This window comes from Loxodonta africana, chromosome 5 (assembly GCF_030014295.1).
Source record: "Loxodonta africana isolate mLoxAfr1 chromosome 5, mLoxAfr1.hap2, whole genome shotgun sequence".
Taxonomy (NCBI): domain Eukaryota; kingdom Metazoa; phylum Chordata; class Mammalia; order Proboscidea; family Elephantidae; genus Loxodonta; species Loxodonta africana.
In genome coordinates this window covers 84629004-84655614 of record NC_087346.1, presented here as the reverse complement: position 1 = coordinate 84655614, position 26611 = coordinate 84629004, and the positions used below count along the sequence as shown (strand labels likewise).

The 26611-nt window shown below is 39.3% G+C and overlaps 1 long non-coding RNA gene across 2 annotated transcripts in view; it reads right to left on the bottom strand.

The window, feature by feature from the left end:
- Nucleotides 1-26611, bottom strand: part of LOC135231444 (uncharacterized) — a 45171-nt gene that overhangs the window by 13482 nt on the left and 5078 nt on the right. Inside the window, exons 1-2 of one of the 2 annotated variants that reach the window (XR_010322091.1) lie at nucleotides 13222-16620; nucleotides 4458-4524 (exon numbers count right to left, since the gene is read on the bottom strand). This is a non-coding gene — a long non-coding RNA (uncharacterized LOC135231444). Of the gene's footprint in view, nucleotides 1-4457; nucleotides 4525-13221; nucleotides 16621-26611 lie in introns of those variants that run through there. The other variant, XR_010322090.1, reaches the window with a different exon arrangement.

The following is a 26611-nucleotide window of genomic DNA, read 5'->3' as shown; positions in this document are numbered from 1 at the left end:
TATAAACCTAAAAATAAAAGTATAGTACACCCAAATATGAGTCAAAGTTAGTACTGGTTGTGACATGATAAATAATCTTTATATTCTCTTTTTAACTTTTTGGTGTTTTTCATATATCAAAATTAGATAAAAACAGGTTTTTCTTTTAATACATTATCCATGTGGTATTAAAGTAGTTAGCACTCTAAAAGTAATATTTTAGTGAAAGGCTTAAAAGTCCTCTTGACAATTTCAAATTCATGTTTCTTTTTTGACACTTGCAATTCTGACTGGAAATTTCCTTTCTCCCATTTTGTTCTTTGATCTTAAGGTGGCTCTTGGACTCCCTCTACTGGCTAGAAAGCATCAGCAGGAGAAGACTGAATGGTGAGAATAAACCCAGAAAATCGGCAAAGTCCAGCAACCACCCTACATATTTGTCCTTCATTCAATCAACAGACACTTACCGAATGCTTATTACGTGCTAGGCACTACTCTAGACACTGAGAATACAAAAGATAAGACACAATCTCTGTCCTTGAAATCATGCTATACTTTCTCTGGGAAATCACCAGGTTCCAGAAGGTTCCTTGAGCCTGGGACTGAAGAAAATGGATCTGCTAGCTGCCAAAAAGGGATGATTGGTATGTATTCATGTTGGGCTATGGAAATAACTTATCTTCCTGTGAAAAATAGGGAGCACTCTGATACAATGCCTCCTGAAAGGTACTTAAATATTTAAGCTTCAAATTATCTTAAACTACTACAGTCAGCAAAAGGCAGAGACCTAGAAGAACAGTGACCCCAAACCAATAGAAGTCTGAAGTAAAAATGTGGTCAGTTGTCCCAAGAAAATTCAGATACATTCTAGATTCTTTCCAACTTAGATGTGATTTAAAAATTCACATAGAATTTTACAAAACAAAAATTCTACAGACGATCTTATCCCCCTCGTTACACGCCCAGCAGTTATCTATTTGATGTTCTAGAATGATATCCCTAAAATGAACATTCCCTGCAGCTGATGGACAGACATCCTCATGATGTTTTAACCACAAATACCAATCACAGACATCTGGGATTTGAACTCTGCTTAAACAACATCTACCAGTGAGTCAGCACAAGTTGCAAACTCACTTTTTTTTTTTTTCTTTTTTAATCAGGTGTTCGATCCTTTTGAGCTGAAATAGTATAAAAATTACAGAAACAACAGAGGCATGAATTTCAGGCTAAGACATTAGAAATTTCTGATAATATCTCAAGGCTTTTCAAATAAACTCTGCAGTCTTGTATTTAAAAGTCTCTACCAGTTGGCACTAGTTCTTCTTCTTTTACCAGTTGGCACAGGTGGTGCAGGGGTTAAGCACTTGGTTGCTAACCAAAAGGTCAGCAATACGAATCTACCAGCCACTCCCTGAAAAACCTCTGGGGCATTTCTACTCTGTCCTCTAGGGTCTTTATGAGTACAAACAACTCAATGGCAATGGCTTTGGGTTTTCGTTTACCAGTTGGCTCTAACCAACAGAAGCCCTTTTCTCTCTCCTTGAAATATACTGTAATGTGTTATTTCTACAGTGTAGCTTAACTTGGTCTAGCATATTTTACCCAAATAATGCGCACACCGTACCCTCCCCCCTGCGAGGCATTTTCATAAGCGCCAGTATGTCAATTTTTTTTTTAAATGTTGCTGTAAAAAAATATTAGCATAGACACTTACAAAAATACCTGGAGCAGGGGGAGGGTAGCTGCAGTAGGCAAACAAAGGTTAAAAAAAAAAAACACCCAGTGCACTCGAGTCCATTCCGACTCATAGCGACGCTATAGGACAAAGTAGAACTGCCCCATAGAGTTTTCAAGGAGCGCCTGGCAGATTCGAACTTCCGACCCTTTGGTTAGCAGCAGTAGCACTTAACAAAGGTAAACAAAGGTAGAAGTTTCCATATTTGCATAAAAATACGGTAAGCCTTTTTCATTGTTTTTTTTTATAGTGAAAGGAGGTGGCTGGGTGGCACAGACAGTTTGTGTTTGACTGCTAACTAAAAGGTGGTGGTTTGAACCCACCCAGCATTAGAAGAAAGGCCTGTGATCTGTTTCTCTATGTAGTTCAGTTCTACTCTGTAACACATGGGGTTGCCATGAGTAGAAAATGAATCAACAGCAATGGGTTTGGCTTTTTGGTTTATAGTAAAAGGACCTACAAGAACATTTTGACAATTTTGCAGGTATCTTTAGCTGTCACTATGGTTGGGTACTATTGACATGTAGGGGCAGGTAAATTTCCTGCAATGCGTAGGGCATGCAAACAAGGAAGATTTGGTTTACATCCTACATGACTTCCAAATGTCCCACCAGATTTTCATGTGGGTAAATAAAACAATTTGTTTATGCGAGCCTAGGGTAGAAACTTTTTTGATATATAACGCAATGCATTTTTTTGTGTGATGCTAATATACATGGAATATTTTAGGCCTGCCACTTTCTTTTAATAGTGGGAAGATTGGACTTTATTTCTGTTCTAACTTTGCCAATAGTTGCTGACCACTTTGGAAGAACTTACCCCCAACAGCAGCACCACTCATGGCATTTGAGCCAAGAGCTCATATCTGTATCATCTGCAATTGAAACTGATGCTAGCAAATATTTTACCGTGAAGATTTGAGACACCATTAATGTTAACTGAGATACATGAAAAGGAGCAATGTTATCACATGTTATTAGTAATCCTGGGTTTTTCTAATTTTGTGACATAATGATAAGAAACCTACATTTTTTAAAATATGTAGCCATGCATTGTTTAACGTCCATAACACATTCTGTGAAATAGGACATTATATGATTTGGACGTTGTGCAAACACCATATTATATACAGGTAGTCCCTGGATTATGAACAAATTCTGTTTGTAAATCTCTCTTTAAGTCGAATTTGTACGCAATTTGGAACAGTTAGGTATGATTCATATCTAACGTCAGTCAAATATTTGTCTTAGTATATGGTGTACCTTTCTATGCATAAAAAAAATTAAAGAAACACTTCCAGATACACTAAAACATCTTTAACATAATAATGCAGTAATAATAATCGTAATGTTTTGATACACGTTGCAAAGTAGCACCCATTTGATATTACGAACCATTGTATGTACCTCTAATTTTTAATATAATAGGCTTTATGGGGCTTGGGACCACTGATGTGTATGTGGGTAGGCATTGCCCAAAGGGATGTTACATGGTACATGACTGTACTTGAAATTGCTGATAGCTCTTCAATCTCACTTTTTCTCTTTTCAATCTTATGATTCCCAGAGGTCTACCATTCCACTTTTCTATTGTCTCTATTGGATTGCCACTTCTCTTTTCAATATAGCTCCAATTTCCTGTTGACTGTCAAAGCATATGGTTTCTGTGATCCATTTAGGAACTAGATGCTGAATGCATACCTCAACATGTGGTTTCAAGGTAGGATTTGTTCGTATCACTGAATTGTACGTGTGAAAAAAGTTGAATTAACAAATGCTGTTATATATTTTTTTACAACAACCAAAAAAAAAAGGTAAGATTTGTTTTCTGAAATATTCTGTCTTTCTTCATACCATGCAGCACTGGGAATTATTTTGACACAGTTGTAAAGTCCAGCTGATTTGAAAGAATACCATACTTCCTCATTTTCTCACTAAAACCATCCGTAATTTGTCTTCGCATGTTATCCCTCCTGCAATTAAGGTTATTGCCCTGTTTCTCTTATCATAGCTGGATAGGTCTAGTCTGTCATTACTTATCCTAACACTGGTTCTAATTCTAGTGTCCACTGCACCTCTGCTCTTTCATTTTCCTCTAGTTCTTTAATCTTACTTCTCCTAAGTTCTTAGTCATTACAAGTAGTTGCAAACATCTGACTTCTTATTTTGGCTACTTATAGTCAGGCTCAAGCATTATATACTGAAATGCACACCATTCATTATACTTTGCTTTCTCCTCTAAATTAGAGTAAGGACATTATATTTTTATTTAACTTCATTTTTAAATTATGTTTGCAAGTAAATTGACATAAATTTAATTTCATAAAAACCATAAACCAAACCCGTAGGCACTGAGTCAATTTAAACTCATAATGACCCTGTAGAACAAAGTAGAACTGCCCCATAGAGTTTCTAAGGAGTGGCTGGTGGATTTGAACTGCTGACCTTTTGATTAGCAGCAGAACTCTTAACCATTCCACCACCAAGGCTCCAAATTTCATAAAAGGAAGTATTTATTAAAAAAGAGGGCTTCGGGTCTGATGAGAACAAAAGTTGTGTGCTGTTTTGCCACCCTACCCTCAGACACCTCCTGCCTTCCTCTCTGTCCTGTAGTCCAATCTGTTTTTCAAGGCTGGTTAGTTACCGTGCATTGCAATTGGGTTTTTGCAACTGCTTCTGCACCTGACATCCTCTTATCTGAAATCCTATGATTCTATTTACTAGAAATAATTGGAACTTACCACCTGTCAGGCAGTGGAGACTTGCATGTTCCTATGATGGTGAACAGGCTTCAGCAGAGCTTCCATACTAAGACAGACAACGAAGTGTTGTTGTTAGGTGCTGTCAAGTTGTTCAGACTCATAGCAACCCCAGGTACAACAGAATGAAACACTACCCGACCCTGCACCACCTCACAATTGTTGCTAGGCTTGAGCCTACTGTTGCAGGCACTATGTCAATCCACCTGTTGAGGGTCTTCCTCTTTTTTACTGACCCTCTACCAAGCATAAGGTCTTTCTCCGGGGACTGATCCCTCCTGATAAGATGTCCAAAGTATGTGAGACAAAGTCTCGCCACCCTTACTTCTAAGGAACATTCTGGCTATACTTCTTCTCAGACAGATTTTTCATTCTTCTGGCAGTCAATGGTATATCCAATATTCTTCACCAACAACATAATTCAAAGACATCGATTCTTTGGTCTTCTGTATTCATTGTCCAGCTTTTGCATGCATATGAGGTGATTGAAAATATCATGGCATGGGTCAGGCACACCTTAGCCCTCAAAGTGTCATCTTTGCTTTTTAACATTTGAAAGAGGTCTTTTGCAGCAGATTTCCCCGATGCAATACATCCTTTGATTTCTTTACTACTGCTTCCATGGGTGTTGATAGTGGATACAAGTAAAATGAAATCCTTGACTACTTCAGTATTTTCTTCATTTATCTTGATGTTGTTTATTGGTTCAGTTGTGAGGATTTTTGTTTTCTTTGTGTTGACGTGCAATCCATACTGAAGGCTGTGGTCTTTGATCTTCATCAGTAAATGCGTCAGGTAATAAGTGCTTCACTTTCAGCAAGCAAGACTGTGTCACCTGCATATTGCACGTTGTTAATGAGTCTTCCTCCAATTCTGATGCCCTGTTCTTCATATACTCCAGCTTCTTGCATTATTTGCTCAGCATACAGATTGAATAAGTACGGTGAAAGGGTACAACCCTGACACACACCTTTCCTGATTTTAAACCATGCAGTATCCCCTTGTTCTGTTCGAATGACTGCCTCTTGTTATACTATGTACGGGTTCTGCATGAGCACAATTAAGTGTTCTGGAATTCCCATTCTTAGCATTTTTTTCCGCAATTTGTTATGACCCATAAAGTCGAATGTCTTTGCACATCAATTAAACATAGGCAAACATCTTCCTGGTATTCTCTTCTTTCAGCCAAGATCCATCTGACATCAGCAATGATATCCCTCATTCCATGTCCTCTTCTAAATCTGGCTTGAATTCCTGGCAGTTCTCTGTCAATGTACTGCTGCAACTGCTTTTGAATGATCTTCAGCAGAATTTTACTTGTGTGTGATATTAATAATGCTGTTCAATAAGTTCCCCATTCAGTTGGATCACCTTTCTTTGGAATGGGCACAAATATGGATCTCTTCCAGTCAGTTGGCCAGGTGGCTCTCTTTCAAATTTCATAGCATAGACAAATGAACACCTCCACTGCTGCATTTATTTATTTAAACATCTCAGTTGGAATTCAGTCAATTCCTGAAAGCTTTTTTTTGCTAGTCCCTTCAGTGTTAGGAAGTAAGGCTTGGCAATCTACTTCCAAAAATCAGCCAATGAAAACCCTATGGATCACAACAGTTCAATCATGGGGTTGGCAGGACCAGGCAGTATTTTGTTCTGTTGTGCATGGGGTCACCATGAGTCAGGCCTGGCTCAATGGGAGCTAATAACAACAACAATCTCATACGGCCTTCAACAACCACTATTGATTCTGGATATGTGTATATATGTGCATTATTTTCTGCCCAACTGGACTGTAAGTTTTAAACAGCACAGTTATTTTCCGTGCCTTATACAAACACAAAGTTAGAACTCTGTAAATCCCAACTGAGTAAAAAAACCAACTTATAAAGTTTATATGGTAGCATAGTTCTTTGCTCAGTCCTTTACTGTAACTCTTATCAGACCAAATTGTAGTTAGTTCTTTACATGCTGGACACACTCACAAACTGTTACCCATTGACGCTAAGTTGATTCCAACTCATAGCAACTCTATGGGACAAAGTAGAAATGCCCTATAGGGTTCCAAGGCTGTAATCATTATGGGAACAGACTACCACATCTTTCTCCCACAGGGCGACTGATGAATTCAAACAGCCAAACTTTCAGTTAGCAGTCAAGCACTTAACTACCAATGGTAAATAAATAAATAAAAAGCCTATAGCAGAGGTTTTCAAATGTTTTGGTCTCAGAACCCCTTTCCCCTCTTAAAAATCATTGAGTTCCCCAAAAGACTTTACGAGTTAAAACTTTATCTTAAGGTAAATATTCATTTATTAACTATTTAAAAATAATAATAATAAACCCCATAAGTCCATCACACATTAGCATAAAATATTTGTATGAAATAACAAATGTTTTCCAAAACAAATAAATTTTTACTGAGAAGAGTGGCATTGTTTTTACATTTGTGAAAATCTCTTTAATGTCTGGTTTAATAGAAGATAGTTGGATTCTCATATCTTTGTCTGCATTCAATCTGTTGTTATATCACATATCATATTTTTAAAAAATCCATTGCCATCTAGTCAATTCTGACTCATACATTATATAGCCTCTGGAATATTCCATTGTTCACTCATGAGGAAATAAGAGTAAAAACAGTAAATAAGAGCTTAGTGTTATTACGAAAACTGTTTTGACCTCAGGACTCCCCAAAAGGGTATTGGGAACCCCGGCATCCGCACACCACACTTTAAGAACGGCTGCCCCATAATACTGGATGTGAGTAAGAAAATGTCAATGGGCCTTTCAAGTGCAAAGTATGCACGATACACTTCAGGAGCTTCACGTTGGTCTCCCCACCCCAGGCTGATCCTAGAATTTGCACATGGACCGCTGTACTTCAGGTCCCACAACCACAATGTCACAGTAAATGATGAGAGACTGGGTTTGGCTGGTCAAGGGCTATGATTGGAAATACCAACGAAGGCCATATATTATTTTTACTGTAAAAAATAATAAAATACTTTCATTTTCAAAAATAACAATCCTTTACCTTAAAAATAAATAAGTAAATAATATCTTAGTTGTCTAGTGCTGCTATAACAGAAATACCACAAGTGGATGGGCTTTAACAAAGAGAAGTTTATTCTCTCACAGTCTAGGAGGGTAGAAGTCCAAGTTCAGGGTGCTAGCTCCAGAGAAAGCCTTTCTTTCTCTGTTGGCTCTGGGAGAAAGTACTTGTCATCAATCTTCCCCTGGACTAGGAGCTTCTCAGCGAAGGGACCCCAGCTCCAAAGGACACACTGCTCCTGGCACTTCTTGGTGGTAATGAGGTCCCCTATCTCTCTGCTTGCTTTTCTCTTCTGTATCTCAAAAGAGATTGATTCAAAATACAAGCTAATTTTGTAGATTGAGTCCTGCCTCATTAACATAACTGCCTCTAATCCTGCCTCATTAACACCATAGGGGTAGGATTTACAACACATAGGAAAATCACATCAGATGACAAAATGGTGGACAATCACACAATCACACACAATACTGGGAATCATGGCCTAGCCACATTGACATACATTTGGTGGGGGGACACAATTCAATCCATAACATTCCGCACTTTGGCCCCCCAAAATTCATGTCCTTGCCACGTATAAAACACATTCACCCCATTATATCACAGCAAAAGTCTTAAATCAACTCCAGGTCCAAAATCCAAAAATTCCTCTTCTTCTGTGAAATCTAGAATACAAGTTATCTGCTTTCAAGGTACAATGGTGAAACAGGCATGAGGTAGACATTTCCATTACAAATGGGCAAAATTGGAGAGAAAGAAGGGATGACAGGCACCAAGCAAGCCAGCAGAACACATTACATTAGCTCTTAAAGTTGAAAATAATCCTCTGTTCTTTGAGACCATTTAGGCAATGGCCTGCCCTCCAGACTCTGTGTGCGGGCCACACTCTCTGGATTCTAGGTGGCGGCCCCTCAGCCCTGGGCTTCAGCTCTGCTTTCCAGGCCCATTGGGACAGCAACTCTGCTCCCTTGTATTTGGGTGGCTCCATTCTCCTAGTTGGAGCCCTGGCGGTGCAGTGGTTAAAAACTAGGGTTGCTACCCTGAGAGTATGGCCCCCAGACACTCTTTTAACTCAGTACTGAAGCCACTCCTGAGGTTCATCTTTCAGCCAAAGATTAAGCAGGACGATAAAACAAAATGAGATCAAATGGGCACACCAACACAGGGGCAAGTACAAGAAGGCAGGAGAGGACAGGAAAGCTGGCAATAGGGAACCTAAGGTTGAGAAGGGGAGAGTGTTGACATGTTGTTAGATTGACATCCAATATCACAAAACAACACGTGAATTAATTATTTAATGAGAAACTAATTTGCTCTGTAAACCTTCATCTAAAGCACAATAATTAAAAAAAAGAAAAAAGAAAGAAATTCAGCTTTAGAAAAAAAAAGGAACTGCAGCTGCTAATCAAAAGGCTGACAGTTCAAATCCACCACCTGCAACTTGGAAACTCTCTGGAGCAATTCTACTCTGTCATATAGGGTTGCTGTGAGTCAGAATCGACTCCACAGCAGCTGGAATGGGTTTAATCTCCTAGTCCATCTGAGTGGTGACTCTACCTGCTCATCCCTGGGAGGCCCCGTTCTTCTGCCCTTTGGGCATGACAATCCCACCCCCTCAGCTTTGGGCAGTGGATCTGGCCCCATTCCACTGGCACTCCTGAACAGCAGCCCCACACTCCATAACCAAGTTGGTGAAGATCTGACTCTTTGAAACCTAGGAGGCTGTGGTTCCACCCTTAGAAACTCCAGAGGCACCACCCTTTGAGACCCCAGAAATCATGGCCCTACCCTTTGATACTGAGGCAGCTCTGCTTCCTGTGCTCCTAGTCTCTTCAGCTTCTGCTTCCTTGTTCCTTGGCCTTTTGGCCCCTCAGGTCTTGCCACCCATGTCTGCTCTGCTGGGGCAAGTGTTCCAAAGCTCTTTACTTCCACCGATAAGGGCATGGAGGCATTCCAACCCACCAGTAAACCTCAGCCAGAAGGCACTCAGTTATCTCTCTCCATGGGTCAGCTCCAGTGCTGTCTGACGCTGGTCTCCTGGCTCCGCTACTGCCATTTTTCTGCTGCTGCTTTTCACTCTAAAAACTTGGAAACCCTGGTGGCATAGTGGTTAAGAGCTTTGGCTGCTAAACAAAAGGTTGGCAGTTCGAATCCACCAGGCACTCCATAGAAACCCTATGGGGCAGTTCTACTTTGTCCTATAGGGTCACTATGAGTTGGAATCGATTCAACGACAATGGATTTTGTTTCGGTTTTTGCTTTTCACTGTCTGCACCATCTCCAGGGTAACAGCTCTCCTCGCTTCCTTCTGAGTCCTCACCAAAGTTGTCTTTGATGTTCATAATTCCACCAACAGTCTCTTCAAGGCAGTTAAAGCTTTTACTATCAGGCCCCTTAAAACTTTTCCAGCTTCTATCCATTCACAGTTTTAAAACAGCTTCCCCATTTTAGGTATCTGTTAGAGCAGCACCCCACTCTCTCGGTACCAATTTCTGTCTTAGTTATCTAGTGCTGCCATAACAGAAATACATAAGTGGATAGCTTTAACAAAGATAAATTATTCTCTCACAGTCTAGGAGGCTAGAAGTCCAAATTCAGGGTGCCAGCTCCAGGGAAAGTCTCTCCCTGTCAGTTCTACGAGAAGGCCTTGTCATCAATCTTCCCCTGGTCTAGGAGCTTCTCAGAGCAGGGACTCCAGGTCCAAATGATATGCTGAACCTGGCATTTCTTTCTTGGTGGTAATGAGGTCCCCTTGTCTCTCTGCTTGCTTCTCTCTTTTATATCTCAAAAGAGATTGACTCAAAATACAATCTAATCTTGTAGATTGAGTCCTGCCTCATTAACATCACTGTCTCTAATCCTGCCTCATTAATATCATAGAGGTAGGATTTACAACACATAGAAAAATCACATCAGATGACAAAATGGTGGACAGTCACACAATACTGGAAATTATGGCCTAACCAAGTTGACACACATTTTGGGGGTACACCATTCAATCCATAACACTTAGAAAAAGAGAGCATCTCAGGTAATGTCTAGCCAACCATTACATACTGAAAGGAACTTTTTCAGTGAATCTTCAAAATTCTGAACCATTTGTAAGTTCACTTCTAATGTGAGAAAGATACAGGAGGTTGTAGCTAAGGAATTCCATGTATTCCAGTCCTGGTGGCAAATCTATCCTTATTGAGAACTATATGTGTCAGGCCACTTTGCCTTTTACCACCTAATATCTATGTTCACAAAGAATTATATGATTATGATTTAGTTTTCAAGATAGATCTTTTTATGACGATATACTAGAGTGGTTTTGAGTAGATAGCTTGGTCAGAGGGATAGCTCTGCTGCTTATTGTAGAGTAGTATAAAATAGTAGTCTGATTTTAGCTTTTTTTTTTTTAATACTGCCATTGTGTCAAGAAGCTTATACCAAGGAAGAGAACATGTATTATTTTTTGCTGTAAAAAATAATAAAATATTTTCATTTTATTTCATTTTCAGGCCAAGAAAGGTGTCTGGCAGTCATACTCTTTGGGGAGCTGAAGAATGCCTGCCAGGCCCACATTCCCTTCTAGAAGTTTCTTTAATGATGCCTCATACCATTTCACACTACCTTTCTGGCCATAATTGATTGGACTAGGAATGGATACTTCTCCTGGTCAAAAGCCTTTGAGGTGCTCTGGCTCAAAAGTTCTGCCTAATAGGGGCTTCTTATAAGGAATGGCGACAAGTTGAGTGAGTCAGGTCCTCCCTCTTAAGAAATCAAAACTGAAGACTTTGGAAGAAGTAGTAACATCTGGGTCATTTAAAGCAGAGACAGAGAATAGCTGTGTCTACATAAGGGTGGCTGCCACTAGAGAAGAAAGCCAGAATGCCTGCTAAGCCACAGAGCTGATGGCAGGCTACCAGAACAATTACAAGGTCTTGAATGACATCCAGTCTCCATAAGACCTGGATTCATCTGTTCTTGTTTTCTTTCATTAATTACAAAGCATATTTTTGTTCTTACCATTTACAACAGTGTAACCCACATATTGTTCTGTGAGAGAGTGGAGAGACAATTTAGCCATAGTTATCTTGCATGCTGTTACAAAGAAAGGTGATCCAACAGAATGAATAATTATCAAACAATATCATTAACAATATCATTAATACCACATGCAAGTAAAATTTTGCTGAAGATAATTTAAAAGAAGCGGCAGCAGTGCATGGAGAGGGAACTGCCAGAAATTCAAGCCAGATTCAGAAGAGGACGTGGAATGATGGATATCATTGCTGATGTCAGATAGATCTTGGCTAAAAGCAGAGAATACCAGAAAGATGTTTACCTGTGTATTATTGGTCATGCAAAGGCATTCAACTGTGTGAAACATAACAAATTATGGATAATATTGTGAAGAAATGAATTCCAGAACACTTAATTTTGCTCATGAGGAGCCTGTACATAGACTAAAAGGCAGTCTTTGGAACAGAACGAGGGGATACTATGTGGTTCAAAATCAGGAAAGTTGTGTGTCATGTTTATATCATTTCACCATACTTATTCAATCTGTATACTGGCAAATAACCCAAGAAGCTAAAGTATATGAAGAACACAGCATCAGGATTGGAGGAAGACTCATTGACAACCCATGATACGCAGATGACACAACCTTGCTTGCTGAAAGTGAAGAGGACTAGAAGCACTTACTGACGAAGATCAAAGACTACAGCCTTCAGTATGGATTACACCTCAACATAAAGAAAACAAAAATCCTCACAACTGGACCAATAAGCAACTTCATGATAAATGAAGAAAAGATTGAAGTTGTGAAGAATTTCATTTTACTGAGATCCACAATCAACACCCATGTAAGCAGCAGTCAAGAAACCCAAAGACATATTGCATTGGGCAAATCTGCTGCACAAGACCTCTTTAAAGTTTTAAAAAGCAAAGATGTCACTTTGAGGACTAAGGTGTGTCTGACCCAAACGATGGTATTTTCAGTTGCCTCATGTGCATGCAAAAGCTGGATGATAAATAAGGAAGACAGAAGAATTGACACCTTTGAATTATGGTATTGGTGAAGAATATTGAATATACTGTGGACTGCCAGAAGGACAAACAAATCTGTCTTATAAGAAGTACAGCCAGAATGCTCCTTAGAAGCAAGGATGTCAAGACTTTGTCTCACACACTTTGGACATGTTATCAAGAGGCACAAGTTCCTGGAGAAGGATATCATGCTTGGTAAAGTAGAGGGTCAGCAAAAGAGAGGAAGATTCTCAACAAGATGAATTGACACAGCGGCAGCATCGTTGGGCTCAAGTGTAACAATGACTGTGACCATGGCACAGGACGGGGCAGTGTTTTGTTCTGTTGTATGTAGGGTCACTATGAGTGACCCTCATCGGCACCTAACAACAACAACATCTTGCATGCTGCAGTGAAAAGTGCTTGAGTTTTAGAACGGCATCAAAAATCAAAATGCCTACCCAGGCAAGGCAAGTAGTATAAACGAGCGGAGGAGTAGCTCCCCAGCTTTTTCCGCAGTTACCGTGAAGAAGGATAATCTCTCTTTGCCAGAACTTTAAAGTCTTAAATGGGATAAGACATATCACATACTAAGTCAAAGACTTAATATATGCCCAGCACATTACAAGAGTTCATTAATATTTTTTCTTGTTTAATCTCGTTTACAATCATCGTTACCTGTTGCTGTGGAGTCATTTCAGACCCATGGTGATCCCAAGTGTTACTGAGTAGAACTGCTCCATAGGATTTCTTTGGCTGTAATCTTTGTAGAAGCAGATCACCAAGCCTTTCGTCTGTGGCACTGCTGGGTGGGTTCAAACTACCAGCCTTTAGCAGCCACATACCTACAGAAATTATCTGAAGAAATGAAACTGCTTGGTAAGTTTATTATTTTGTCTCACTTCTCCAATTCCTTAATGCATATTTATCTCACAAATATTTTTTGGTTATGCTTTTTAAAATGTCTATCTAGTTTGATTGGCCTCCTAATTGATTCATGAAAACCGTAAAATTTAAGATACACTGAACATAACTGGTTTACTTTCTGCTAATGATTCATTTCTGTGGGTTTTGGAAGAAAGATGGTCTACCCATTTCTTGGTTTTTCTGGCCTATATTTTCACTGGGTAATTACCCCCATAGGTACCTTCAGATGTTGCTTATGTTTAGAGACAGAAATGTGCTCTAAACATAATATGATTTCTCTAAATGGGTTTAGACCTTTAATCAGACTGCCAGTTCTGACCAGCTCTTCTAAAACAAATCAGTAAGTTTTCTTGCCTTTGAAGGATTGGTACAAACAATGGGTTTCAGCTACAAAATGAACAAGGAGGTGATACGTAAAAATGCAACCTGATAACACAACATACACATATGCATAGAGAACACCATAACTTGCAACCCCAGGCCTAAGAGTGGCAGAAACTGACTTATTTGGTTGTGTGTGTGTTTGTTTGTTTGTTTGGGTTATTGGTGTTTTGTTTTGTTTTGTTTCGTTTTGTTTTGTTGAGGACCCCATAACCAAGATGAAAGTAATTGAGTCAAGTCTCTGGGCTTCTGTTTGTTTTAACAACTATTATGAATTACTATCCACAGGATATTTAAAGCACCTCAAAGCCTCAAGCAAAATAGTGCTGTAGTAATATAACCCATTCAAATCTAGTTTCGCACCTCGGAAGCAGTATGATGTCAAGTAAAGGGCATGTATGGGTTTCACAGTCAGATGGGCCTGGATTCAAATTCTGATGCACCTATCAGATATGTATCTCTGGTAAGTTCTAAACATCTCTGAGTATATCCTCTCTAAAGAAGGGGACAATAACACCTACTTTATAAGGTTACTATGAAGAATTAGTGAAATAACAGAGAAAAGGCCATCGTCTATTATTTAGCAGACATTTAATAGATGTTACTTTCTTTTTCCATCCGTCATCCTCCTGCACAATATGAGGATCAAGCAAGTATCGCATATATCTCAGAAAAAATAGGGAGAGATGACTTAAATGTTTTTAGACATGGTACAAGAGATGAAAGCTCTTCCCTCTTATGCTGTCTGTGATGCTCCTTCATCTCAAGTTTATCCGTCTGGTGTGGCTACTATGAGAGATATCATTGATTCACTTATTCATTACATCATTTACTTAAGAAATATTGAGACCTTGTTGTGTGCCAGGCACTGGAGACACAGAAGGTAAAAAGTGACAACCCCCAAGAAGGTCACATTCACGCTGTGACAAACTCACCTTAAATAGAATTACCTAAGGTATGTTCCACAGAAGACCAGTTTAATGGGCTAACTAGTTTTATAAGAAAATTAGGGAACACTGGTGATTCAATGGTAGAATTCTTGCCTTCCATGAGGGAGATCCAGGTTCGATTTCAGGCCAATGTACCTCAAGTGCAGCCACTACCCATCTGTAAGTGGAAGCTGATGTGTTGCTGTGATATTGAAAAGGTTGCTAGTGAAGCTTACAGATTAAGATGGACTAGGAAGAAAGGTCTGTTGACCTGCTTCTGAAAATCAGTCAAAGAAAACCCTATGGATCACAACAATCAGGTCCCTAACCAATCACGGGAATGGTACAGGACTGGCAGCATTTTGTTCTATTGTGCATGGGGTTACCATGAATGAAAGACTGACTCCACAGTAGTTAACAACAACAACAATGTAAGAAAACTCAGTTTGGGAAAAGTTTTTAAAGTTTCTTTATTCTGGAATTTTCCACAGCCAGTAATGTGCTTGGGGACACAGAATATAAGGTTGACCACAGAACTTTTTCTCTATGAGCATCTCAAGAGGCTAGCAGTGTTCCTCAGAACATACTTGGGAAAGAATAGACCCATAATATAACTGTGGGAGCTGTCCCATTCAGCAGAGTTTTAGGGGATGTGGGGCAGGATTTTGCCCCCATGCTGTTAAAAAAAAAAATTTTTTTTTTTGAGCAGCCACTATTTCAGCCCTCCCTGCTGGCATACTCCATAGTGCAAGAGAGCTATGGGGTTTGGTCCCAGATCTGCCTCTATAGCTTAACTGTGTGGCCTTGAGCTATTTGTTAAAGGTTTGCACCTCATTTCCTTATCTAAACAATAGAAGTCATAATAATACCTACCTCCTAGGGTTCTTGCGAGGAATAAACGTGATAACAGAGGGAAAGCATCAGGCCAAGGATAAAAGTAGAACTTAATAGATCATCTTCCCCTTCCCCCCTTACTCTACGCTACATTTTATGATAGCCTGGAAAGTACAGTGCAACTACTCAGGAATAAATACATCCTGCTGGCTTAAAGAGTATTTACTTCTGCTTCCTCATCTGTACTTCCTCTAATTATTTTTGCTTACAGTTTTGTAGCTTACTGCACTTCTGTGTTCCAGCCAGAAATGCTGAAGCAACAGAAGGAAATCCATCCAGACAAGATCTTCAGCTTGCCAGAAAAAGAAATCCTGACCATCTTCTAGGAGAAGTAGTTCTTACATTTGCAGATCAACTGGATTAGATTCTCATATTTTTATAACATAAACCAAATATTACCTTGCCTTTTCTAAAATTCAATGAAGTCCTCCAAATTCTTCAACTCTGGGACACTTGTGGTCAGAAAATTCCCAAAGAAACCTGTTTAATGATGTTTAAGCCAACATTTCATACACTCTGTCAAATGCAGTGTCTCACAGCTACAATACAGATTCCTCATTCTTTACCGTAATCTATGTCTGTCTAGAAATAGTTGAAATTGACTTCTCAGCGATAAAATCAAATCTGAAAGAAGCAGTCATGTGAAACATAAGTCCTCATAAACAATATATGTATACAATATATAACCAGTAATGCTCCACTCATTTGGCTTATGAAAGAATGAACTATTCCATGTAAGTGAATTTTCCAAATAAATGAAGTTTACAACTGGCGCACTCATCCCAACAAAAAAGAAAATAGAGAAAGGGAAAAGATCCAAAATAAGAATGCAGAGTAGTATGGACAGCATGACAGGAGATTAGAAGACAGGGTCACACCTCTGCCCAAGGCAGAAAGAGCTGCTTAAGCCCCTCTCCTCTCCAGCCTGCTTAGGTGCAGATATCACATAAAAGGCATGAGCAACAAAAGACGAGGTAGATAAATGGGACTTCATCAAAATCAAAAAAATTTATTTGTCAAAGGACTTTATCAACCTACAGACTGGGAAAAAATTTGAGGGAATTATATATCTGATACTCAATGGCAAGGGGTTTGGTTTTGTGTTTATATATCTGATAAGAGTTTGATATCTAGAATACATAAAGAATTCCTGCAACTTAACAACAAAAAGGTAGAGAACCGAATTAAGAAATGGGCAGAGAACTTGAATTGACATTTCACTACAGAAGATATACACACAAAAGAACAAATGTTGTATGAGACCACTACTATAAAATTTCATGAAAAGGCTTACACAAAAAAAGAAACAACCTTTGATGGTTATAAGGGGCGGAGATGAGAAAACCCTAAATAGACAATACATAAGTGGTAACTCTGGTGAAGGGTAAGACACTACAAAATACTGGGGAAGCCAGCACAACTTGTACAAGGCAAGGTCATGGAAGCTCCATAGACACATCCAAACTCCCTGAGGGATTGAATTGCTGGGCTGAGGGCTGTGGGGACCATGGTCTCGGGGAACATCTAGCCCAATTGCCATAACAGAGTTTATAAAGAAAATATTCTACCATTTTGGTGGGTAGCGTCTGGGCTCTTAATGCCCTGTGAGCAGCCATCTAAGATACTCCACTGGTCTCACCCCTTTGGGAGCAAGGGTTAATGAAGAAAACAACAACAACAACAACAAAAATACAAGGAAAAGATTAGTCCAAAGAACTAACGGAACACAACAACCACAGCCTCCACTAGACTGAGTCCAGTAAAACTAGATGGTGCCTGGCTACCACCACTGACTACTCTGACAGTGATCACAATAGATCTGAAGAAAAATGTAAAAAATAAACAAAACTCTAACTCACAAAAAAAGACCAGACTTACTGGCCTGAAATAGACTGGAGAAACCCCGAGAGTGTGGCCCCCTGACACCCTTTTAGCTAAAGAATGAACTCACTCCTGAGGTTCACCCTTCAGCCAAAGGTTAGACAGGCCCATAAAAAAAAAAAAAAGGGAGAGACTAAATGGGCATTCCAGCCCAGGGGCAAGGGCCTGAAGGCAGGAGGGGACAGAAGAGCTGGTAAAAAGGAACCCAAGTTTGAGAAGGGAGAGTGTTGACATGTCATGGGGTTGTTAACCAATATCATAAAACAGCATGTATACTAACTGTTTAATGAGAAACTAGTTCTGTAAACCTTCATCTAAAGTACAATATTAAAAAAAAAAAGAAAAGATATACAAATGGCCAATGAGCACATGAAAAGATGCTCAAGGTCATTAGGAAAATACAAAACAAAAATCATACCACTTCACCCCCACTAAAGTGACTATGATTGAAAGAAAAAGAAAATAATAGATTTTGCCAACAATGAGGTGAAATTGGAACCCTCATCTGTCACTGGTGGGACTGTAAAATGGTACAGCCACTATGGAAAACAGTTTGGAGATTTCTCAAGTCAAGCATAGAATCACCATACAACCCAGCAATTCCATTACTAGGTATGTACCCAAAAGTATTCAAAGCAGGAACACAAACAGATACAATTTTTTTTAAAGGCCAGACTTACTGGACCAACAGACACTAGAGGAACCCCCAAGACTACAACCCTGAGATACCCTTTAAAATTTGAACTGAGACTACTCCCAGAAGTCACCTTTCAGCTAACTAACAGATTGGCTCATAAAATAAACAGTATTACCCTTGAGTATTGTGCTCCTTTAAAACAAAATCACCTATATGAGACCAAATAGTCAATATCTACCCTAAAGTAAGAGGAAAGTTCAGGGAGTGCAGGGAAGCTAGATTAATGGAAACAGAACAACCAGAAGGAAAATAATGAGAATGTTGACACAGTGTGGAAAATGTAACCAATGTCACTGAACAATATGTATAACCGAAAAACAAACCCGTTGCCATCGAGTCAATTCCGACTCATAGCAACCCTATAGGACAGAGTAGAGCTGCCCCATAGAGTTTCCAAGGAGTGCCTGGCAGATTCCAACTGCCGACCTTTTGGTTAGCAGCCGTAGCACTTAACCACTATGCCACCAGGGTTTCCGAACAATATGTATAGAAATTATTAAATGGGAACCTAATTTGCTGTGTAAACTTTCACCAAAAACACAGTAAAATATTTATATGCTGGAGAAAAAAAAAACAGATACAAGTATACCAGTGTTCACTGCAGCACTATTCACAATAGCCAAAAAGTGGGAACAACTTAAATGTCCATCAACAGATGAATGAATAAACCAAATGTGGTACATACATACAATGGAATATTACTCTGCCATAAAGAGAAATGAAGTCCAGATATACGCTACAACATGGATATACCTTGGAAACATTATGCTGAGTGAAAAAAGTTAGTCACAAATGGGCATATATTGTATGATGCAGGTTATAGAAAATATCTAGAATTGGCAAATGTATAGAGACCAAAGTCTGTTTGTGGTTACCGGAGGTGGGAGATGGGGGAAAGAGGAAGTCTTTTGCGGGGGGCGGGGGAGGGGGGCATTGAGCTTCTGTTAAAGGTGATGGAAAATTTGGAAATGGATAGCAATGGTTACACAACATGATCAACAGAGTTCATGTCACTGAATTTTAAGTTTAAAAAATGTTGAAATGACAAATTTTTGTTATATATATATACTTACCACAATTTAAAAAAAAAAAGATAGAGATCAGCAAAAAAATAATAAAAATAAAGAGACCTTGGAGTATAGCCTTGGTAAGAGGGTTGGAACTGCAAATGGACAGGCTGAAGATGTTTGGAAAGAGAAACTTTGAAATTAGAGATTTCTTGGGTTAGTGATGTAATATTTTAGTCTATAGTTATTGAAATACAAAAAAGAACTTGAAGAAATTTGGTTTCATGATGCTTTTGAGCTTCAGAGCTTTTGGGGCATCTGTAGGCCTTTGGAATGTGTCAAGCACAGTCCCGGGGGTGCGGGGGGAGTATGGAATTCATTGGTAGGGATTGCTCTAGGTTCCAATTTTTAAGACGAGGAGTAAAAAGAACCTCTACACTATCTTCTGACTTGTTAAACCAGTTCTCCAGGGTAGGAAAGGAGACCTTAATTCAGGATCAGAGCTGTGTGCATCTACCAAAATATTGTCAGTGCTTGCCCTAGAAATTGATGAGGGTGAGGAAATCCAACACATTTTATTCTTTTAGCGGCAAAACATAATTTCACCTCTCTGCTTTGACTAAACAATAAAAAAATATAGTCTAACCTTATTTTAATGGCACAGTGACCACTGCAAACACTCATCCCTGTTTTAACAGAGACTTCTAAAGCAGTGAAAAATGTTAGATCCTATATATACCAAATGTCCTGGGGATGCCTGTTTTTTATGTTTTTGTTTCATTTGGTGTGTTTTCTTTATCTTTGCCCCTGTTATAACCTATTACTTCTGGTGCCTATAAGTGTTTCTTGGAAACTCTGGTGGCATAGTGGTTAAGACTTATGGCTGCTAACCAAAAGGTCAGCAGTTCATATCCACCAGGCGCTCATTGGAAACCTTATGGGGCAGTTCTACTCTGCCATATAGGGTCACTATGAGTCAGAATCGACTCGATAGCAATGAGTTTGTGTTTGGTTCTTACAAGTGTTTCTTAATCTGAAAATACTTCTCTGTCCTTTCTGATTTACTGGTTCTAGTATCTTATGATCTGAAAATGATAAAATGATGACATTTATTTGAGCTTTAACTCAGATAAGAATAAACAGGAACTAGGAAAGTCTCTTATGAGTAAAATACATGAGTTTTAGTGCTATTTGCTCTCTGTTTTGGTGGCTTTGGAGAGACATTTTTGCTTACTTCTGAGTTCTTGAATATGTTCCAGATTGCTGCATTTAAAAATAAAAGGCAATCAAATTAGTGAGGTATAAATGCTCTTGGTAAATATTATGCCACTCTTGATTCCTTCTTTCTGTCACAAGCCATGTATGCTCCACCAGCAAATTCTACCTGTTTTACCTTGGAAAATAACCAGAATCCAATCATGTTTCACCACTTCCAATGTTACCATTCTGGCTGAAACTACCGTAATCTCTCACCTAGATTCCTGCAACCCCTCCTAACTCATTTCTGTACTTCCACCTTTGCGCCCCTTCAGTCTATCAAGCCCAGGCAGAGTGGTCCTATTCAGTGTTAAGTCAGATTGTGTCCTTCCTCTGCTCAAAACCCTCCAGTGGCTTCTATCTCACTCAGAGTAAAAGCCAAACCTGACATGCCCTGTGAGATCCTACATCTCATCTCCCAGGACTCTCTTATTCAATCGTCTCCAACCACAGGCTTCCATCAGTGATCTTCAAACACACCTGGAATAATCTCTCCGTAAATTAGCTGTTTCCTCTACCTGGAATGCACTTCCTCCAGATATCCATATGCCCTTTCACTCACTTCAGCTCTTTACCCAGATGTCTCCTTCACACTGAGACCTTCTGTTCACCCATGTGTCTGTCAGTTTGTCATACTGTGGGGGCTTGCCTGTTGCTGTGATGCTAGAAGCTATGCCATCGGTATTCACTTACTAGGAGGGTCACCCATAGCACACAGGTTTCAGCTGAGCTTCCAAAGACAGACTAGGAAGAAGGAGCCAGCAGTCTACTTCCGAAAAAAATTAGCCAGTAAGAACCTTATGAATAGCAGTGGACCTTTGTCTAATACAGTGTCGGAAGATGGAAGATGAGCCCCTTAGGTTGGAAAGCACTGAAAAGATGACTGAGGAAGATCTGCCTCCTCAAAGTAGAGTCGACCTTAATGACATAGATGGAGTCAAGCTTTCAGGACCTTCATTTGCTGACATGGCATGACTCAAAATGAGAAGAAACAGCTGCAAATATCCATTAATAATCAGGAGGTGAAACGTAAGAAGTATGAATCTAGGAAAATTGGAAATAGTCAAAAATGAAATGGAATGTGTAAACATTGATATCCTAGGTATTAGAGTACTGAAATGGACTGGTATTGGCCATTTTGGATCAGACAATCAAATGGTCTATTATGCCAGGAATGACAACTTGAAAAAGAATGGTGTTTTATTAATCGTCAAAAAGAACTGTCCTGAAGTACAACACTGTCAGTGATAGGATAATATCCATACCCCTACAAGGAAGACCAGTTAATATGACTATTATTCAAATTTACGCATCAACCACTAAGGCCAAAGATGAAGAAGCTGAAAATTTTTACCAGCTTCTGCAGTCTGAAATTAAACATGCAATCAGGATGCATTGATAGTTACTGGTGATTGGAATGGCCTAAAGGTCGGCGGTTCGAATCCACCAGGCACTCCTTGGAAACTCTGTGGGGCAGTCCTACTCTGTCCTATAGAGTCACTGTGAGTCAGAATCGACTTGATGGTAATGGGTTTGGTTTGGTTTGGTTTTGGAATGCAAAAGTTGGAAACAAAGAAAAAGAATCAGTAGTTGGAAAATATGGCCTTGGTGGTAGAAATGATGCCAGAGATTACGTGATAGAATTTTGCAAGACCAACGACTTCTTCATTGCAAATGCCTTTTTTCACCAAAATAAACAGCGACTATACGCGTTATATCAAAAAGTTGTTACACCAAAAAGAATTGGTCATTGTTCAACCACTCCCAGAGGTAGCATACAATCAGGAACCCATGGTACTGAAGGAAGAAATCTAAGCCACGCTGAAGGTACTGGCAAAAAACAAGGCTCTAGGAACTGATGGAATATCAGTTGAGATGTTTCAACAAACAAATGCGGCGCTGGAAGTGCTCACTCTTCTATGCCAGGAAACTTTGGAAGACAGCTAACTACCTGGCCAACCGACTGGAAGAGATCCATATTTATGCCTATTCCCAAGAGAGGTGATCCAACCAAATGTGGAAGTTATCGAACAATATCGTTAATATCACACACAAGCAAAATTTTGCTGAAGATCATTCAAAATCAGCTGCAGCAGTATATCGACTGGGAACTTCCAGAAATTCAGGCTGGATTCAGAAGAGGAGGTGGAACTAGGGATATCATTGCTGATGTCAGATGGATCCTGGCTGAAAGCAGAGAATACCAGAAGGATGTTTACCTGTGTTTTGTTGACTGCGCAAAGGCATTCGACTATGTGGATCATAACAAACTATGGATAGCATTGCAAAGAATGGAAATTCTAGAACACTTAATTGTGCTCATGAGGAACCTGTACATAGATCAAGAGGCGGTTGTTCAAACAGAACAAGGGGATACTGAGTGGTCTGAAGTCAGGAAATGTGTGTGTCAGGGTTGTATCCTTTCACCATACCTATTCAATCTGTATGCTACTCAAATAATCCAAGAAGCTGGACTATATGAAGAAGAATGGGCATCAGAACTGAAGGAAGACTCATTAACAACCTGTTATGCAGATGACATAACCTTGCTGCTGAAAGTGAAGAGGACTTGAAGCACTTACTGATGACCAAAGACCACAACCTTCAGTATGGATTACACCTCAACATAAAGAAAACAAAAATCCGCACAACTGGACAAATAAGCAACATCATGATAAACAGAGAAAAGATTGAAGTTGTCAAGGATTTCATTTTACTTGGATCCACAATCAACACTCACGGAAGCAGCAGTCAAGAAATCAAAGGATGCATTGCATTGGGCAAATCTGCTGCAAAGGACCTCTTCAAAGTGTTGAAGTGCAAAGATGTCACCCTGAAGACTGAGGTGTGTCTGACCCAAGCCATGGTGTTTTCCATCGCCTCATATGGATGCAAAACCTGGATGATGAATAAGGAAGACCAAAGAAGAAATGATGCCTTTGAATTGTGGTGTTGGCGAAGAATACTGAATATACCATGGACTGCCAAAAGAACAAACAAATCTGTCTTCAAAGAAGTACAACCAGAATGCTCCTTAGCAGCAAGAATGGTGAGACCATGTCTTATGTATTTTGGACATGTTGTCAGGAAGGATCGGTCCCTGGAGAAGGACATCATGTTTGGAATAGTACAGGGTCAGTGGAAAAAAGGAAGACGCCAAACGAGATGGATTGACACAGTGGCTGCAGTAATATACTCAAGCATGACGATTGTGAGGGTGGCGCAGGACTGGGCAGTGTTTCTGTGGTACATAGGGTCACTATGAGTCGGAACCAACTCTATGGCACCTAACAACAACAACAACATGGATACCTACCTAAAATTTCAGCACCCAATATTTCCTATCCCCTTTCCTGCTTAATGCTTTCTCCTTAACATTTATCGTGCTATATATTTTACCTATTTACCTTGTTTGTTGTCTGTTTGCCCAACTGGTAGGTGAGCTCGGTGAGTGGTTTTTGTCCATTTTGATCACTTTTAGTGATCATCAGTGACTAAACAGTGCCTGGTACATTTTAGATGCTCAGTTGTTGAATGAATACGTGAACAATTTCAACCTCTCGTTTAAGTTGCAGTGAAATTCAAACATCCAATTAATAACAACTCCTTTTATACATTTAGCTCCTTTCTACTGGGAAATTTAAAATCTCTTGGTACAATTTAGCTCAAAATCAGGTAGATCTGGGATGAATCCAGACTGCCACTTAGTAGCTGTGTGACCTGTTCAACTCAGTTTCTTCTATGAAACATTGACAATAATAATAGTATTTCTAATACTATTATGGTGTTAATACTTTTATAATATTATTAGTAATATAGCCTCAAGGGGATTAGGTGAAATAAAAGCCCAGAGCCTAGAACATTTGTTGTTGTTAGTTGTCATCAAATTGGCTCTGGCTCATGGTGATCTTAAGTATAACAGAAGGAAACTGCCTGGTCCTGTGCCATCGTCATGATCTCTGACATATTTGAGCCCACTGTTGTGCCTATTGTGTCAATCCACCTCATTGAGGGTTCCCTCATTTTCGATGACCTTCTACCAAACATGATTCCCTTTCTAGTGATTGGTCTTTCTTGGGGTAACTTGTTGAAAGTAAGCAATTCTCACTTTTTTTTACAGTCCATGGCATATTCAATATTCTTTACCAATACTACAGTTCAAATATATCAATTCTTCTTCTGTCTTCTTTTTTCATTGTGCACCTTTCTCAAGCATAAGAGGTAACAGAAAAGGCCATGACTTCGGATCAGGACTTTTTTGGAGCAGAGCTTTGAAAAACAAATTGTGACGAGGCGAGAAAAGAGCCCAGGCAGAGGGAAAGGTTCAAGCAAAAGCTCGAGAAGAAGAATTCCACTGCACGTTCTGAGAGGAGTGAGTAAATAAGTCTGGCTGGACTAGAAGGTTAAAAAGGACAATGTGTCAAAACAAAGCAAAAATCAAAGTCCTTTTGAATCTATATACCTGTAAGAAATCAAAACCATTTGTACACTGAACTGTTGTTATAGTTGCCACTGGTGGCTGGAATAGGCACAGCTACACCCATAGTCCAACTTAAAGCAGATTTTCAACATACATGCTTCTGTATTTTGACAATAATAATAACTTAAGTTCATTGAACATTTTCTGTATACCAGATAGTGTGCAGAGCACTTTATAGTCATTATCACATTGAAATTAAATTACATTAATTCTGGTCCATGGTAGACCACATTTCACAGATGAAAGACTAAGAGTTAGGTTGAATAGCTCACCCAATGCCCCATGATCAGTGAGTGTCTGAGAGGGGTTATAAATAGCTGTGCTCTAAGCCACTATAATATCACCTTCCTCAGGATCTGTTTCCTTAGATTTTTCTTCATCACTTTTCCTGTGGCATGTGGCCCCTCGTTTGGCTCAGATCTTCTGTAACCCTGAGTTATTTTATTTTCACAGCACTCCAGACACAAGCTTGGCTGTTACTAGTGCTGTGGTTGTTTCTCATGCAGGTACAGTCTTGATTAACATGAACATGGTTTCCATCGGCTTCCATAACTTCCTTAACATCCTTAATTACTATCAAACACTCATTCATATACTATTTTCTAGATGTCTCTATAATTAAAACCCTTTTCGTCGGATGTTTTAGGATTATATTTACTAACTTTACCAGTAGCTTACATCATATAAGCCAATATTGAAAAACTGTTTACTTGATATAAAATGGAACCCACTTCAACTGATTACAAAATTCATTGCTATATTAATGCATAGTATTTCACAAAATATGGGGATAAAATTAGAAAGGTGATTTGAAATGCTAATTTGGCTGCCTGGTTAAAGAGTGTGAACTTTACCTTATACCCTTTTTTTTTTTTTTTTACCCTTAGGGACCCTTAAAAAATTTTGAGTGGGGCAGTGAAATCCTAAAGGCAGTATTATAGGAAGATAACTTTGGCCTTGGTATGCAGGATTCTGGAGGGGAAAGAAACTAACAGGGAAAACACCTGAAAGATGGTAATCCAAGATAGAGTGTGGAGGACAATACATTAAAAGAAGGAAGAAGCAACCAAAAAAAGAACCAAATCTGTTGCCATGGAGTCAATTCCAATTCATAGTGAACATATATATATGATATATGATATATTGGATATTGGGTATTTGGGATAAGAGTAAGGGAGAATATGTGAATCCCACCAAAACATTACTATTAGTATGTCATAATCATGCTCATCAAAGTCCCTGACTGGCTTAAACCGTTAGTGCTCTTGGCTGCTGGCAGAAAGGTTAGAGGTTTGAGTCTACCAAAAGGTGCCTTAGAAGAAAAGCCTGGTGATCTACTTCTGAAAAATCAGCACTGAAAATCTTATAGAGCACAGTTCTACTCTGACACACATGGGACTGCCATGAGTCAGAATAGACATGAGGATAACTGGTGTTTTTTTAACCATGTTCATAAACAATCAAAGATACCCTCTATTTCCCACTCTAGCAGTCAACTGGGATACAGCATCAATGTCCATGCAAACCAAATGCCTTCCACAGGGTTCCTTCTTTACCATTCTTGGAGCACATGGACCTTACTGTCATCACCCCTCCTCCTACACACACACACACC